Source organism: Panthera pardus, unplaced genomic scaffold (genome assembly GCF_024362965.1).
Source record: "Panthera pardus isolate Hobbes unplaced genomic scaffold, ASM2436296v1 HiC_scaffold_27, whole genome shotgun sequence".
Classification (NCBI taxonomy): domain Eukaryota; kingdom Metazoa; phylum Chordata; class Mammalia; order Carnivora; family Felidae; genus Panthera; species Panthera pardus.
In genome coordinates this window covers 73,067,770-73,085,351 of record NW_026526843.1, presented here as the reverse complement: position 1 = coordinate 73,085,351, position 17,582 = coordinate 73,067,770, and the positions used below count along the sequence as shown (strand labels likewise).

Sequence of the window (17,582 nt, the reverse complement as noted above, 5' to 3'; positions counted from 1 at the left end):
AGGAATTTCCCAGCCCTACTTACTTACAATGCACAAAGAAGGCTAGGCTAGGGAGGTCATTCTCCTGCAGAGTTCCTGCAAATTTTTCTCATGGTATTGTGAGATATGGCTTTAGGTCTAATGAGATTTGCCCCAAGATCAAGTGAGATCTGGTAATAGGGAAGGGGTGGCTGCCTTTTGGGGTTGCAAGACACACACAGATAGCCTTAAGGTGTAGAAAGCCTGAAAAAGCTGTCAAGGAGACTACCTGTATGTTCAGAGGAGCTGGCTTTTGTGCACATTGCTTCTCCATACACTATTCTTCTCATACTATTCCAGAGAAGAGAAGAAAAACTTCCAAATTTATTTTACAAGATCAGAAATACCCTGATACCAAAATCAGACAAAGACACTACCAAAAATAAACAAACAACAACAAAACAAGCCAATATCCCTGATGAACATCAATGCAAATTTCACAACAAAATATTAGCAAACATAATTCAATAGTACAATAAAAGGATCCTTCTTCATAATCAAATTGAATTTATTTCAAGATTCAAGCATACTTCAATATTTGGAAATGAATCAATGTGATATATCACATTAATAAAAGAAGATTAAAAATCATATAATCATGTAAACAGATGCAGAAAAAGCAATTGACTAAATACAATATCCATTCATGATAAAAACTCTCAGCAAAGTGGGTTTAGAGGGAATATACCTCAACATAATAAAGGCCATGTATGGAACACCCACAGCTAATATCATACTCAATGGTGAAAAACTTAAAGCTTCTCTTCTAAGATCAGGAACAAGACTAGGATGTCTACCATCACCACTTTTATTAGACATAGTACTACCCATCCTAGCTGCAGTAATCATACAAGAAAAAGAAATAAAAGACATGCAAATTAGAAAAGAAGTAAAACTATCATTATTTGCAGACATGATGCTATATGTGGAAAACCTTAAAGACTCCACCAAAAAAAAAGTATTAGAAGTAATAAATGAATTAATTAAATTTTAAAGAAACAAAACTAATATACAGAAGTCTGTTGTGTTTCTATGTACTAATAAAGTAGCGTAAAGATAAATTAAGAATAAAAAAATTTCATTTACAATTATACAAAACAGAGTAAAATACCTGAGAATAAATTTAACCAAGGAGGTGAAAACTTATCCTCTGGAAACTATAAGGCATTGATGAAAGAAATTGAAGATGACACAAACAAATGGAGAAATATATCATGCTCATGGAGTGGAAGAATTAATATTGTTAAAATGTCCATACAACCCAGAGCGATATACAGATTCAATGCAGTGCATATCAAAATATCAATAGCAATTTTCACAGAAGCAGAACACACAATCCTAAAATTTATATGGAACCACAAAGGACCTCAAATAGCTAAAGCAATCCTGAGAAGAAAGAAGAAAGGTGGTATTAAAATCCCAGATTTCGAGTTATAACACAAAGATATAGACATTAAAACAGTATTATACTGGTATAAAAATAGACTCCTAGACCTGTGGAATGGATAGAGAGCCCAGAAAGAAACCCACATTTATATGGTCAATTAATCTATGAAACAGGGATATACAATGGGGAAAAGACAGTCTCTTCAATAAATAGTGTTGGGAAAACTGGATAGCTACATACAAAAGAATGAAACCAGAGCACTTTCTCACATTGTACACACAATAAAACTCAAAATTAATTAACAACATAAATGTGATACCTGAAATCATAACAATCCTACAAGATAACATAAGCAGTAATTTCTTTGACATCAGCCATAGCAATATGTTTTTACATGTATCTTCTCAGGTAAGGACAATGAAAGCAAAAATAAACTATTGGAACTATGGACTATGCCAAAATAAAAAGCTTTTGAACAGCAAAAGAAACCATCAACAAAACAAAATGGCAACCTACTGAATGGGAGAACATATTTTCAAATGACATATTTAATAAGAGATTAATATCCAAAATGTATTAAGATCTTATACAACACAACACCAAAACACCTGCAAAGAATTGGAAGTTAAAAATGGGCAAAGGACCTTAATAGATATTTTTCCAAAGAAGACATATAGATGGCCAACTGATACATGAAAAGATGCTCAGCATCATTAATCATCAGGGAATGCAAATCAAAACCACAATGAGATATCTCCTCACACCTGTTGGAATGACTATTATTGAAAAGAGAAGAACTAACAAGTGTTGGTGAGGATGTGTAGAAAAAGGGAACCCTACTGTACTGTTTGTGAAAATTTAAATGGGTACAGCCACTCTGGAAAACAGTATGGAGGTTTTTCAAAAAAAATTAACTCAGGAATCACCAGTTGTTGCTGAGAATGCAGAGAAAGGGGAACTTTTTTGCACTATTGGTGGGAATGCAAAATGGAAAACATTATGGAGGTTCATAAAAAAGATAAAAATAGAACTACCCTATGACCCAGCAATTTCACTACTAAGCATTTATCCAAAGGATGCAAAAATGCTGATTCAAAGGGACATATGCACCCCAATGTTTATAGCAGCACTATCAACAATAGCCAAAGTGCAAAGAGCCAAAATGTCTGTATGTCTATCAACTGATGAACGGATAAAGAAGATGTGGAATATATATATATATATATATATATATATATATATATATATATAATACTTGGCAATCAAAATGAAAGAAATATTGCCATCTGCAACAACGTGGATGGAACTAGAGGGTATTATTTATGCTAAGTGAAATGTCAGTCTAGAGAAATAAAATATAATATGATTTCACTAATGTGTGGAATTTAAGAAACAAAACAGAAGAACATAGGAGAATGGAAGGAAAAATAAGATAAAAACAGAGAGGGAGGCAAACCATAAGAAATTCTTAAATACAGAGAACAAACTCAGGGTTGCTGGAGGGGAGCTGTGTGGGGGATGTGTTAAATGGTTAATGGGTGTTACTGAGGGCACTTTTGGGATGAGCACTGGGCGTCATATGTAAGAGACTAAGAAGATGTGGCATATATATACAATGGAATATTATTCAGCCATCAAAAGGAATGAAATCTTGCTATTTGCAACAGCATGGATGGACCTAGAGGTTATTATGCTAAGTGAAATAAGTCAAAGAAATACAAATACCATATAATGTCACTTATATGTGGAATATATAAATCAAAACAAATAAATAAACAAGCAGACTCAAATATAGAGAACTGGTAGATTGCAGAGAGGAGGTGGATGGAGAGATGGGTGAAATAGTAAAAGGGGATTAAGAGGTACACAGAGGTAACTGTACATTACAGAGGTAACTGTAAAGTTATAAATAAGTCAGAGATGAAAATTACAGCATAGAGAATATAGTCAATAATATTTTAATAATGTCGTATGGTGACTACACTATTACGGTGAGCATTGAGTAATATATAGAATTTTCATGTTAATATTTTGTAAACCTGAAGCTAATACAAGGAATATATTCCAGCTAATACACCTGGAATCTATTTCAAATCTATTTCAAATTTTGACTCAATGAAGTCCAGTTCTAAAAGATTAACAGTATTTTAACCTACTCTTTTTACATAGAGGAGGGTGGCAGCTAGTTTTCTTTTCTACAGACACTGTTAGAAAAGAAATGAACTTTGAGGCACCTGGGTGGTTCAGATGGTTAAGCATTGGATTCTTGGTTTCAGCTCAGGTCATGATCTCACAGATCCTAAGTTGGAGCCCCACGTTGGACTCTGCACTGACAGCGCAGAGCCTACTTGGGATTCTCTCTCTTCCTCTCTCTCAGTCCCTATGCCCTTCTTAAAAATAAATAAACTTTTGGGGCTCTTAGGTGGCTCAGTCAGTTAAGTGTATGACTTTAGCTCAGGTCATAATCTCATGATTCATGGGTTCGAGCCCTGCATTGGGCTCTGTGGTGACGGTTCAGAACCTGGAGCCTGCTTCAGGTTCTGTGTCTTCCTCTCTTTCTGCTCCTACTCCGCTTGCACTCTGTATCTCTCTCTCCCAAAAAAAATTAAAAAATTAAATAAAAGTAAATAAATAAATGTTAAAAAAGAGAAAATAAATGAACTTCGACTAGAGTATGATACATTGAGTCAGACTTGAGGGTAAACATCCTGAACGTGAAGAATACTAAACTCTGCAGGAAGCTGTGACGTCATCTTTTCCAGAGACCCTAAAAGGCCATCATCCATTTCTCTTCTTTTAGTGCATCCAGGGCTAACGAGCAGAGTAAGAAGTTGCAATGACTTTTCTGGCTTTGTAGTTGAAGATCTTATGAAACTATTTATTTATTTATTTACTTACTTACTTATTTTAGTTTTTATTTTTTAATATAATTTATTGTCAAATTGGCTAACATACAGTGTGTAATGTGTGATCTTGGTTTTTGGGGTAGATTCCCATGGTTCATAGCTTACATACAACACTCAGTACTCATCCCAAGTGCCCTCCTCAATGCCTATCACCCATTTCACCATCTTTCCAAACCCCCATCAACCCTCAGTTTGTTCTATATATTTAAGGTCTCTTATGGTTTGCTTCCCTCTCTCTCTGTTGCTATTATTTCCCCTTCCTTTCCCCCATGGTCTTCTGTTAAGTTTCTCAAGATCCACATATGAGTGAAAATATATGATATCTGTCCTTCTCTGACTGACTTATTTCATTCAGAATAGTACCTTCCAGTTCTGTGCACGTTGCTGCAAATGGCATGACTTCATTCTTTATCATTGCCAAGTAGTATTCCATTTCAAATAATTAATGTGCCACTCAGAGGCCTTCATGAGAGGACAACTGGCCTGGCCAATCCCAGTCTAAGATCTACTAGAGGGAGGAACTGAGGTGGGAAGAGTGAGAACAAGGAACATCTTACCAACTCAGAACTGGAAACCAGTACTCTTTGGTTTCTGGAAAATAAATAACAGCAAAAACAAACAAACAATAAACAACAAAGAAACAATAACCCAGAATGATTATTTGGAAGGGGTAATGGAAATAGTCTTGAGTAACTCGTTTCTTTTGAGCTCATTCTTTCTTTATGAGCAAGGACATGGAGAGAATATTTGGGAAGGAGTGTGTGTGTGTGTGTGTGTGTGTGTGTGTGTGTGTGTGTTGAAGTAACTGTGTGAGTGCATATGTTCATGGAAATATGTATGTGATAGAGAACTCATATGTGAGTGTGTATATAAGCATAGGTAGGTTTAGGTTTAGGTTTAGGTGATGTGATAAGAGGCATATATGAGTGCATGTCCATGGATATAGCTAGGGGCTAGAATGTAGCTGTGCTTATGAATAGAAGTGTGTGTGTTTGTGTGTGTGTGTGTGTGTGTGTGTGTGTGTGTGTGAGACAGAGAGAGAGAAAGAGAGAGAGAGAGAGAGAGAGAGAGGGAAGGAGAGGGAGAGAGAAAGAACATATGTGTGTGTGCCTGAGCTTGTATATGGGCATGAAATGTAACTGTGTGAGCTTAAGTAAAGAGGTGTGTGGTGTGTATATGAGCATAAGGGTTTTATGTGTGATTGCATGTGAATGTTGGTGGAAATGTATGTGGATATTGATGCACACACATGTGTGTGGTGTGTTGTGGGAATGGTATGTTGTGGGAATAAAGTAGAAGCATAAGTGAAAGTGAGTATATAAAGATAAAAGTGTAGGAACAGAGGTATGCACATCCAGAAATGTGTACATGTGAGAGCATATGTAAAGATAGATATATATGCCATGTAAATGTGTGTGAGAAGGCATTGGAGTGGTTGTGCTATGTGAGATTGTTAAGCAGCAGCATATAGAGTAGGTCTTTGTGTTCCTGTGAGAGATGCATGTCTGAGTCTATCTTTTACTCTGTTTTGGTTTTTAACCTTCTAAAAGCATTCATTGAATATTCACTATGTAAACTGCCTTGGTGGGCACTCAGTAATCAAATGTGTGTGCGTGAAAGGGGGGAGATCTGTGTAGCCCTTAAAAACCTACTATTAGTGCATATTTTTGTCTCCTTTTCCTTATTTAGCCTGTCTTTTCTTAAAAAAAAAACACTATTTATTTAAATTTAAGTTAGTTAACAGACAGTGTAGTCTTGGTTTCAGGAATAGAACCCAGTGATTCATCACTTACATATGACACCCAGTACTCATCCCTACAAGTGTCCTCCTTAATGCCCATCACCTATTTAATCCATCCCCCACCCACTTCCCCTTCAACAACCCTCAGTATTTAAGAGTCTCATGGTTTGCCTCTGTCTCTGTTTTTATCTTATTTTTTCCTTCCTTTCCCTTATGTTCATCTGTTTTGTTACTTAAGTTCCACTTATGTGTGAAATCATATATTTGTCTTTCTCTGCCTGCCTTATTTTGCTTAGAATAATACACTCTAGTTCCATCCACGACGTTGCAAATAGCCTGTCTTTTCTGATGCATGGAATTCCTAAAAGTTAGACATGGTGGGGCAGAATGTTCCATAGGTTTTCAGTTTATAATTATTCATTAAATTTCACATAATTTATACATTTTTGTATAAGGTAATATTTCATAATTGTGTAAATAAAAATACTTTTTTAAGAATTTAAAAATAAAGAATAAAGAAGGTGTGGTTGACAGAGAGGAAAAGGGGACACCCACATAGCTGCCTTCCAAGAAAGTGACAATAGTGTTGGCCATAGCCCAATAAATCATGAAGGAAGCATGGCAGAAGTTTCCTTCATTGTCATTTTGTTCAGGCAGCAGGTAAGTTACACCTTACTCAGACATACATGCTTCTTAAGTTTCAGGCTGTTGACAAGCCTAGGATTTATGCCCATGGCATTTCAGACTTGGGTCTGCCCAAAAGAATTTGATTGTCATTACTGACCAAGCCTGGGGCAGGCCTTGGGTGCTCAAGCTAATGGAGCAGGCCTTGGGTGCTCAAGCTAAAGGATGGTTTTCTGCTGGATAACTTCCCTCTCCAATTCTGATGAATGCCTGGAATCTGTGTTTCTATCGCCTAAAGTTTGAGGCTTTCTTTCTGTATCTTCCCTACCTAAAATAAAACAGAATGGTGTCTCTATTCTAGGCATATTAGAGAGAGGGAATTGTATATATAATGAACCTTAGCAAGACTTGTATAGGCAGCTTTGCCTTATTCCAAAAGCCCCTTGCAGAAGGAACCGCTCCAGTCTCCGCCATCCCTGTCCATTCCCATCATAATGAGGGGTGGAGATGTCCTACTTGGGCTTGGCAATAATGAGAGTATCATTGTAGAAAATAAGGTGTCATAACTGGATCTGTGTTCCATTGCTAAGTTTGAGCCTCATTTTCCATGAGGAAGGTGGAGTTGGGCCCATGGAGAGCTTCCACCAGGGACCTGGCTAACCAGCCTCCCAGAGTTTGTCCCAGGAGGGGTGAAGTAGGAGAGGAAAAATCTGTAAGTCGTGAACTGGTGAGACAAACACTGCAGAGAACCTCACTTGCAGACCACATTGCTGACATTTTTAGATGTGTTTTCATCTTCTGTCTAACCTTCCATTCTAATCATGTCACTCTCCAGCTCAAAAGCACTCGATGGCTCCCCTTTGTCTACAGGATAGTCTAAAATCATTTACTAGACTCTAAATTGCCATTCCTGATTTACCTCTTGTACTTTCCCTCCTTGTACCCTGTACTCCAATGATTCAATGTTTTCTGAGAGGCACCTGGGTGGCTCAGTCAGGTAAGCATCCAACCTTGGCTCCAGTCATGATCTCACAGTTCGTTAGCTAGAGCCCTGTGTCGGGCTCTGTCGGATTCTCTCTCTCTCTCTCTCTCTCTCTCTCTCTCTCTCTCTCTCTCTCTAACAAACATTAGAGAGAGAGAGAGAGAGAGAGATCGTAAGAATATCTGAGGGTTAAGGTGATGCATCCTGAGCCCTGGGATATTTCCTAGGAACCTGGAAGGCATAGAGGAGCCCTTCTTTTTTTTTTTTTTTTTTTTATTTATTTTTTAATATATGAAATTTACTGTCAAATTGGTTTCCATACAACACCCAGTGCTCATCCCAAAAGGTGCCCTCCTCAATACCCATCACCCACCCTGCCCTCCCTCCCACCCTCCATCAACCCTCAGTTTGTTCTCAGTTTTTAACAGTCTCTTATGCTTTGGCTCTCTCCCACTCTAACCTCTTTTTTTTTTTTTTTTTTTTCCTTCCCCTCCCCCATGGGTTTCTGTTATGTTTCTCAGGATCCACATAAGAGTGAAACCATATGGTATCTGTCTTTCTCTGTATGGCTTATTTCACTTAGCATCACACTCTCCAGTTCCATCCACGTTGCTACAAAAGGCCATATTTCATTTTTTCTCATTGCCACGTAGTATTCCATTGTGTATATAAACCACAATTTCTTTATCCATTCATCAGTTGATGGACATTTAGGCTCTTTCCATAATTTGGCTATTGTTGAGAGTGCCGCTATAAACATTGGGGTACAGGTGCCCCTATGCATCAGTACTCCTGTATCCCTTGGATAAATTCCTAGCAGTGCTATTGCTGGGTCATAGAGTAGGTCTATTTTTAATTTTCTGAGGAACCTCCACACTGCTTTCCAGAGCGGCTGCACCAATTTGCATTCCCACCAACAGTGCAAGAGGGTTCCTGTTTCTCCACATCCTCTCCAGCATCTATAGTCTCCTGATTTCTTCATTTTGGCCACTCTGACTGGCATGAGGTGGTATCTGAGTGTGGTTTTGATTTGTATTTCCCTGATAAGGAGCGACGTTGAACATCTTTTCATGTGCCTGTTGGCCATCCGGATGTCTTCTTTAGAGAAGTGTCTATTCATGTTTTCTGCCCATTTTTTCACTGGGTTATTTGTTTTTCAGGTGTGGAGTTTGATGAGCTCTTTATAGATTTTGGATACTAGCCCTTTGTCCGATGTGTCATTTGCAAATATCTTTTCCCATTCCGTTGGTTGCCTTTTAGTTTTGTTGGTTGTTTCCTTTGCTGTGCAGAAGCTTTTTATCTTCATAAGGTCCCAGTAATTCACTTTTGCTTTTAATTCCCTTGCCTTTGGGGATGTGCCAAGTAAGAGATTGCTACGGCTGAGGTCAGAGAGGTCTTTTCCTGCTTTCTCCTCTAAGGTTTTGATGGTTTCCTGTCTCACATTCAGGTCCTTTATCCATTTTGAGTTTATTTTTGTGAATGGTGTGAGAAAGTGGTCTAGTTTCAACCTTCTGCATGTTGCTGTCCAGTTCTCCCAGCACCATTTGTTAAAGAGACTGTCTTTTTTCCATTGGATGTTCTTTCCTGCTTTGTCAAAGATGAGTTGGCCATACGTTTGTGGGTCTAGTTCTGGGGTTTCTATTCTATTCCATTGGTCTATGTGTCTGTTTTTATGCCAATACCATGCTGTCTTGATGATGACAGCTTTGTAGTAGAGGCTAAAGTCTGGGATTGTGATGCCTCCTGCTTTGGTCTTCTTCTTCAAAATTACTTTGGCTATTCGGGGCCTTTTGTGGTTCCATATGAATTTTAGGATTGCTTGTTCTAGTTTCGAGAAGAATGCTGGTGCAATTTTGATTGGGATTGCATTGAATGTGTAGATAGCTTTGGGTAGTATTGACATTTTGACAATATTTATTCTTCCAATCCATGAGCAGGGAATGTCTTTCCATTTCTTTATATCTTCTTCAATTACCTGCATAAGCTTTCTATAGTTTTCAGCATACAGATCTTTTACATCTTTGGTTAGATTTATTCCTAGGTATTTTATGCTTCTTGGTGCAATTGTGAATGGGATCAGTTTCTTCATTTGTCTTTCTGTTGCTTCATTGTTAGTGTATAAGAATGCAACTGATTTCTGCACGTTGATTTTGTATCCTGCAACTTTGCTGAATTCATGTATCAGTTCTAGCAGACTTTTGGTGGAGTCTATCGGATTTTCCATGTATAATATCATGTCATCTGCAAAAAGCGAAAGCTTGACTTCATCTTTGCCAATTTTGATGCCTTTGATTTCCTTTTGTTGTCTGATTGCTGATGCTAGAACTTCCAGCACTATATTAAACAGCAGCGGTGACAGTGGGCATCCCTGTCGTGTTCCTGATCTCAGGGAAAAAGCTCTCAGTTTTTCCCCGTTGAGGATGATGTTAGCTGTGGGCTTTTCATAAATGGCCTTTATGATCTTTAAGTATGTTCCTTCTATCCCGACTTTCTCAAGGGTTTTTATTAAGAAAGGGTGCTGGATTTTGTCAAAGGCCTTTTCTGCATCGATTGACAGGATCATATGGTTCTCTTTTTTTTTGTTAATGTGATGTATCACGTTGATCGATTTGCGAATGTTGAACCAGCCCTGCATCCCAGGAATGAATCCCACTTGATCATGGTGAATAATTCTTTTTATATGCTGTTGAATTCGATTTGCTAGTATCTTATTAAGAATTTTTGCATCCATATTCATCAGGGATATTGGCCTGTAGTTCTCTTTTTTTACTGGGTCTCTGTCTGGTTTAGGAATCAAAGTAATACTGGCTTCATAGAATGAGTCTGGAAGTTTTCCTTCCCTTTCTATTTCTTGGAATAGCTTGAGAAGGATAGGTATTATCTCTGCTTTAAATGTCTGGTAGAACTCCCCTGGGAAGCCATCTGGTCCTGGACTCTTATTTGTTGGGAGATTTTTGATAACCGATTCAATTTCTTCGCTGGTTATGGGTCTGTTCAAGCTTTCTATTTCCTCCTGATTGAGTTTTGGAAGAGTGTGGGTGTTTAGAAATTTGTCCATTTCTTCCAGGTTGTCCAATTTGCTGGCATATAATTTTTCATAGTATTCCCTGATAATTGTTTGTATCTCTGAGGGATTGGTTGTAATCATTCCATTTTCATTCATGATTTTATCTATTTGGGTCATCTCCCTTTTCTTTTTCAGGAGCCTGGCTAGAGGTTTGTCAATTTTGTTTATTTTTTCAAAAAACCAACTCTTGGTTTCGTTGATCTCCTCTACAGTTTTTTTAGATTCTATATTGTTTATTTCTGCTCTGATCTTTATGATTTCTCTTCTTCTGCTGGGTTTAGGCTGCCTTTGCTGTTCTGCTTCTATTTCCTTTAGGTGTGCTGTTAGATTTTGTATTTGGGATTTTTCTTGTTTCTTGAGATAGGCCTGGATTGCAATGTATTTTCCTCTCAGGACTGCCTTCGCTGCATCCCAAAGCGTTTGGATTGCTGTATTTTCATTTTCGTTTGTTTCCATATATGTTTTAATTTCTTCTCTAATTGCTTGGTTGACCCACTCATTCGTTAGTAGGGTGTTCTTTAACCTCCATGCTTTTGGAGGTTTTCCAGACTTTTTCCTGTGGTTGATTTCAAGCTTCATAGCATTGTGGTCTGAAAGTATGCATGGTATAATTTCAATTCTTGTAAACTTATGAAGGGCTGTTTTGTGACCCAGTATATGATCTATCTTGGAGAATGTTCCATGTGCACTCGAGAAGAAAGTATATTCTGTTGCTTTGGGATGCAGAGTTCTAAATATATCTGTCAAGTCCATCTGATCCAATGTATCATTCAGGGCCCTTGTTTCTTTATTGACTGTGTGTCTAGATGATCTATCCATTTCTGTAAGTGGGGTGTTAAAGTCCCCTGCAATGACCACATTCTTATCAATAAGGTTGCTTATGTTTATGAGTAATTGTTTTATATATCTGGGGGCTCGGGTATTTGGCGCATAGACATTTATAATAGTTAGCTCTTCCTGGTGGATAGACCCTGTGATTATTATATAATGCCCTTCTTCATCTCTTGTTACAGCCGTTAATTTAAAGTCTAGTTTGTCTGATATAAGTATGGCTACTCCAGCTTTCTTTTGGCTTCCAGGAGCATGATAAATAGTTCTCCATCCCCTCACTCTCAATCTAAAGGTGTCCTCAGATCTAAAATGAGTCTCTTGTAGACAGCAAATAGATGGGTCTTGTTTTTTTATCCATTCTGATACCCTATGTCTTTTAGTTGGCGCATTTAATCCATTTACATTCAGTGTTATTATAGAAAGATATGGGTTTAGAGTCATTGTGATGTCTGTATGTTTTATGCTTGTAGTGATGTCTCTGGTACTTTGTCTCACAGGATCCCCCTTAGGATCTCTTGTAGGGCTGGTTTCGTGGTGACAAATTCCTTCAGTTTTTGTTTGTTTGGGAAGACCTTTATCTCTCCTTCCATTCTAAATGACAGACTTGCTGGATAAAGGATTCTCGGCTGCATATTTTTTCTGTTTAGCACACTGTAGATATCGTGCCAAGCCTTTCTGGCCTGCCAAGTTTCAAAGGAGGGATCAGTCACGAGTCTTATAGGTCTCCCTTTATATGTGAGGGCACGTTTATCCCTTGCTGCTTTCAGAATTTTCTCTTTATCCTTGTATTTTGCCAGTTTCACTATGATATGTCGTGCAGAAGATCGATTCAAGTTACGTCTGAAGGGAGTTCTCTGTGCCTCTTGGATTTCAATGCCTTTTTCCTTCCCCAGTTCAGGGAAGTTCTCAGCTATGATTTCTTCAAGTACCCCTTCAGCACCCTTCCCTCTCTCTTCCTCCTCTGGGATACCAAGTATGCGTATATTATTTTTTTTTTAGTGTATCACTTAGTTCTCTAATTTTCCCCTCATACTCCTGGATTTTTTTATCTCTCTTTCTTTCAGCTTCCTCTTTCTCCATAACTTTATCTTCTAGTTCACCTATTCTCTCCTCTGCCTCTTCAAGCCGAGCCATCGTGGATTCCATTTTGTTTTGCAATTCGTTTAAAGCGTTTTTCAACTCCTCGTGACTGTTCCTTAGTCCCTCGATCTTTGTGGCAAGAGATTCTCTGCTGTCCTGTATACTGTTTTCAAGCCCAGCGATTAATTTTATGACTATTATTCTAAATTCACTTTCTGTTATATTATTTAAATCCTTTTTGATCAGTTCATTAGCTGTTGTTATTTCCTGGAGATTCTTCTGAGGGGAATTCTTCCGTTTGGTCATTTTGGAGAGTCCCTGGCGTGGTGAGGACCTGCAGTGCACTTCCCCTGTGCTGTGGTGTATAACTGGAGTTAGTGGGCGGGGCCGCAGTCCGACCCGATGTCTGCCCCCAGCCCACTGCTGGGGCCACAGTCAGACTGGTGTGTGCCTTCTCTTCCCCTCTCCTAGGGGCGGGATTCACTGTGGGGTGGCGTGTCCCGTCTGGGCTACTTGCACACTGCCAGGCTTGTGTTGCTGGGGATCTGGCGTATTAGCTGGGGTGGGTAGGCAAGGTGCACGGGGGCTGGAGGGGCAGGCTTAGCTCGCTTCTCCTTAGATGATCCACTTCAGGAGGAGCCCTGTGGCAGCGGGAGGGAGTCAGATCCGCTGCCGGAGGTTTGGCTCCCCAGAAGCACAGAGTTGGGTGTTTGCGCGGAGCGAGCAAGTTCCCTGGCAGGAACTGGTTCCCTTTGGGATTTTGGCTGGGGGATGGGCGGGGGAGATGGCGCTGGCGCCTTTGTTCCCCGCCAAGCTGAGCTCTGCCATCCGGGGGCTCAGCAGCTCTCCCTCCCTTTGTCCTCCAGCCTTCCCGCTTTCCGAGCAGAGCTGTTAACTTATGACCTCCCAGACGCTAAGTCGCGCTTGCTGTGGGAACACAGTCCGTCCGGCCCCTCCGCTTTTGCCAGCCAGACTCGGGGGCTCTGCTTGGCCGGTGAGCCGCCCCTCCGCCCCGGCTCCCTCCCGCCAGTCCGTGGAGGGAGCACCGCCTCGCCGCCCTTCCTACCCTCTTCCGTGGGCCTCTAGTCTGCGCTTGACTCCGGAGACTCCGTTCTGCTAATCCTCTGGCGGTTTTCTGGGTTCTTTAGGCAGGTGTAGGTGGAATCTAAGTGATCGGCAGGACGCACTGTGAGCCCCGCGTCCTCCTACGCCGCCATCTTCCGGAACCCCCTCCATAGAGGAGCCCTTCAATTTTAATTGCCCTTCTGACTTTTAAAGAAAAAAGTCATTTATTTAAACAGTAATGCACAGAAACCCAATATATTTAACAGATAAAAGCAAACCCTCTTTTATCTCCCCAGTTTGGCCTGACACAGGAACAAAGTATCCCAGAACACTCTAGGTCCACACCACCTTGGCTTCAGATAGTTTGCTAGGGCACCCCTGGTGCAGAGAGCTCTGGGACCTCCATGCTGACCCTCGCTTTGGATCTAGCTGCACCACGAGGGTGTTCCTTGTGCAAAGCCTCACAGGAACCTCCAGCCCATGCCTACCTCAGTTCCAGCCACCCTTCCAAGTTACCCCTGCACATGATGCCTTAAAACACCCCTGCCTGTGCAGGCCTAAGCTCTAATCATGCAGCCAAGGCATCTCCTGTACTATGTGTCCTGGGAAATCCCATCTTGCACCCACTTCAGTTTCAGGTATTCTGCCAGGGCACCCTTAGTGTGGAGTGTCCTGGGACACCCTAGCTTGCTTCCACTTTGGCTTGAGATGTCCTGACAGGGGACACTTTGAATATAGCCCAGGGACCACACTGACTCTTGCCCAGTGAAGTTTTGACTATCCTGCTAGGGATCCCCCTGTGTAGATTGACCCAAGAACCCTTAGCATGAATCTTGCTTTTGTTCCAACTGCCCCTCCAGGCCATCCTCTGCCGTGAGTCCTGGAACACACTGGTTTACACCCTCTATAACTTCACCTATCTTGCCAAGGAACTCTCTGTGTGTAAAGCCTCGGAACCTACCTAGTTTGCAACCATTTCAGCTTCAGCTGTCCTGCCAGAGCACTCTCTGTATGGAAAAGACCAGGACCACCCAGCTTACACAATTCCCCAGGTCTTGATCCACTAGGGAACCCCCTCTGCAGAGCACCACGGACACCTGACTTGAACCTGCATCAGTTTCAGCTCTCTTGCCAGGGTGCCCTCAGCACATAGAACCCCAGAAAACCCTTGACCTGCACGTATATAAATGTTAGCTGACCTACCAGGGTGTCTGCTTCATGGATAGTCCTGGGATCCCTGAATTGCAACCACTTCAGCTTCAGCTCTCCTGCTAGGGTGCCCTCTGTGCATAGAACCCCAGGACTATCTGACTTGTACCCACTTCAGCTTTTGCGACTCTGCCTGGGTGCTTACTGTGTGGACAGCCCTGGGATCCCCCTAGATTGCACCTACTTCAGCTTCAGTTGTCTCCCAGAGTACCCTCTGTGTAAAGAAACTCAGGACATCCTGGCCCACAATGTGCCTGATCTTCTGCTGCCCTGCCAGGGCACTCTCTATGCAGAGCCCCCCCCCCCAAAAAAACCCCTGGATTACACCCACTTCAGCTTCAGGTATTTTGTGAAGATCCCCTCAGCATGTAGAGCCTCTTAACATACTGGCTTGCATACCCTGTAGTTTTATCTTTTCATTCCAGAGCACCAACTATGTGGAGAGCACTGGGACTCCTCAGCTTGCACCCATTAAGGTTCAGCTATCCTGCCAAGGCACCTTCTGAGAGTAGAGACTTAGGACCACACTGGCCCAGGCCCACATCAGCTCTAGCCATTACACTGGGACAGCCTAACCCAGATTGCTATACAACTTCCAGCCCACACCAGCCACAGTTCCAGTAAGACAGTAAAAGTCACCAACACACACAGTCTACATAGGGGTCAACTGTAAATAAGACCATTTATTTAGAAGAAAGAGCATTTCTGCCTAATATATAGAAGAAAACACAGAAAGTCAAGCAAGTGTGGAGACAGGAATATGTTCAAAAAGAAAGAAAAATACAAAACCTCAGAAAAAGGACTAGATAAAATAAAGGTAAGCAATATCCCTGATAAGGAATTTAAAGTAATGATCACAAAGACACTCATCAGGATGGAGAGAAGAGTTGAAGTCCTCACTGAGACCTTCAACCAAGAGATAGAAAATATAAAAAAACACAATTAATTATAGTTGAAGAATACAATAACTTAAATGACAAATACACTAGACGGAATCAGCAGTAGATTATCAGATGCAAAACATACCAACTATATGAAAGATAGGACAATGGAAAGTACCAAGCTCAACACCAAAAAGAGAAAAGAATACAAAAAAGTGGGGATAAGTTAAAGGTCTCTTGGACAATATCAATCAAGCAAATATTCACACTACAGGGGTCTCAGAAGAGAGAAAGAGGAAAAAAAAAAACTTACTTGAAGAAATCATAGCTGCAAAATTCCCTAACCTAAGGAAGGAAATAGACGTCCACATTCAAGAATCACAGAATTCCAAACAAGATGAACACAAGTGAGTTTACACCCTGACACATAATAATTAAAATGCCAAGGGTTAAAGGTAAATAGAGAATCCAAAAAGCAGCAGGAGAGAAGCAAAATGTCATGTATGAGGGAAACCTAATAAAAACTATCAACTGATTTTTTTACCAGAAACTTTGCAGGCTAAGGGAGTGGCATGATACATTAAAAATGCTGAAAGAAAAAATATATATAACAAATAATAGTTTACTTGGAAGGGTTATCGTTCAGAATTAAAGGAGAGATAAAAATTTTCTCAAACTAGAGGTAAGGAATTTATCACCATTAAACTGGCTTTATAAAAAATATTAAAGAGACTTTTTTAGTTCATATCTTTTATTAATCCATATACAATTACTTGTCTTCTGGTTTGTTAAAGCAATAGATCAGACAACATTTGCCACAATAATGTCTGTCAAAGTGTCTGATATTAAGAACTCCAGTACATTCATCTGAATGGCACTCCTGATGAAGGCTACTGATTTTGCCATTTTCATCCACCTTATAGTACTTCAGGACAACCAGCTTAACTTTCTTTATGTTTTTTTCTTCTTGGGAGTGGTGAAAGACTCCTCTTCCTTTTCTTAGTAACACCACGAAATCTCAACACAAGATGAAGAGTGGGCTACTTTTGAATGTTGTAGTCAAAGTACATCCATCTTCCAGTTGCTTGCCAGTGAAGATCAGTCTCTGACGACCAAGAGGAAGTCCTTTATCTTGGATCTTGGCCTTTACATTTTCTATTGTATCCGAGGGTTCAATCTCGAGAGTGATAATCTTCCCCAAAAAAGTTTTCATGGAAATCTGCATCTTGCCAGCGGTTCCACCTGAGGTTGAGGGAAAAGAAGAGAAGGATCAGGCCCAGGGACACAGGAGAGGGCACTGAGTAGGCTGCTACCTGGAGAGTGGCCAAAGCACACGTAAACATTTTTAAGTGGAAAAGAAAAGTCCATAATAAAACATAAAGACATTTATGAATGAAAATATGTAACATATGACAGCATACACATAGAACATGGAAGAAAAAGTTTAAAAAAAATTTTTTTAATAATGTGTTTGAACTTATACGACCATCAAACTAAAATAGACTGCTATATACTTAGAATGTTATATACAAACTTCATGGTAACTGTAGACCCAAAACCTATAATAGATACACACAAAAAAAAAAAAAAACAAGGAGAAAGAAAACCAACATAACACAACAGAAATTGATCAATTACAAAGAGAGCAAGAGAAAAAGAATAGAGAAAATCTACAAAACAATCAGAAAAAATAAACAAAATGTCAAGAAATACTTACCCATAAATAATTAAATGTAAATTATCTAAATGCTCCAATCAAAAGCCATAGGGTAGAAGAATGGATTAAAAAAT

General features: G+C 40.0%; 1 pseudogene; it reads right to left on the bottom strand.

Annotated features, from left to right (window-relative positions):
• Nucleotides 1-16,544: 16,544 nt before the first annotated feature.
• LOC109260868 (ubiquitin-40S ribosomal protein S27a-like) lies at nt 16,545-17,016 on the bottom strand (annotated as a pseudogene).
• Between the last annotated feature and the right edge of the window lie 566 nt (nt 17,017-17,582).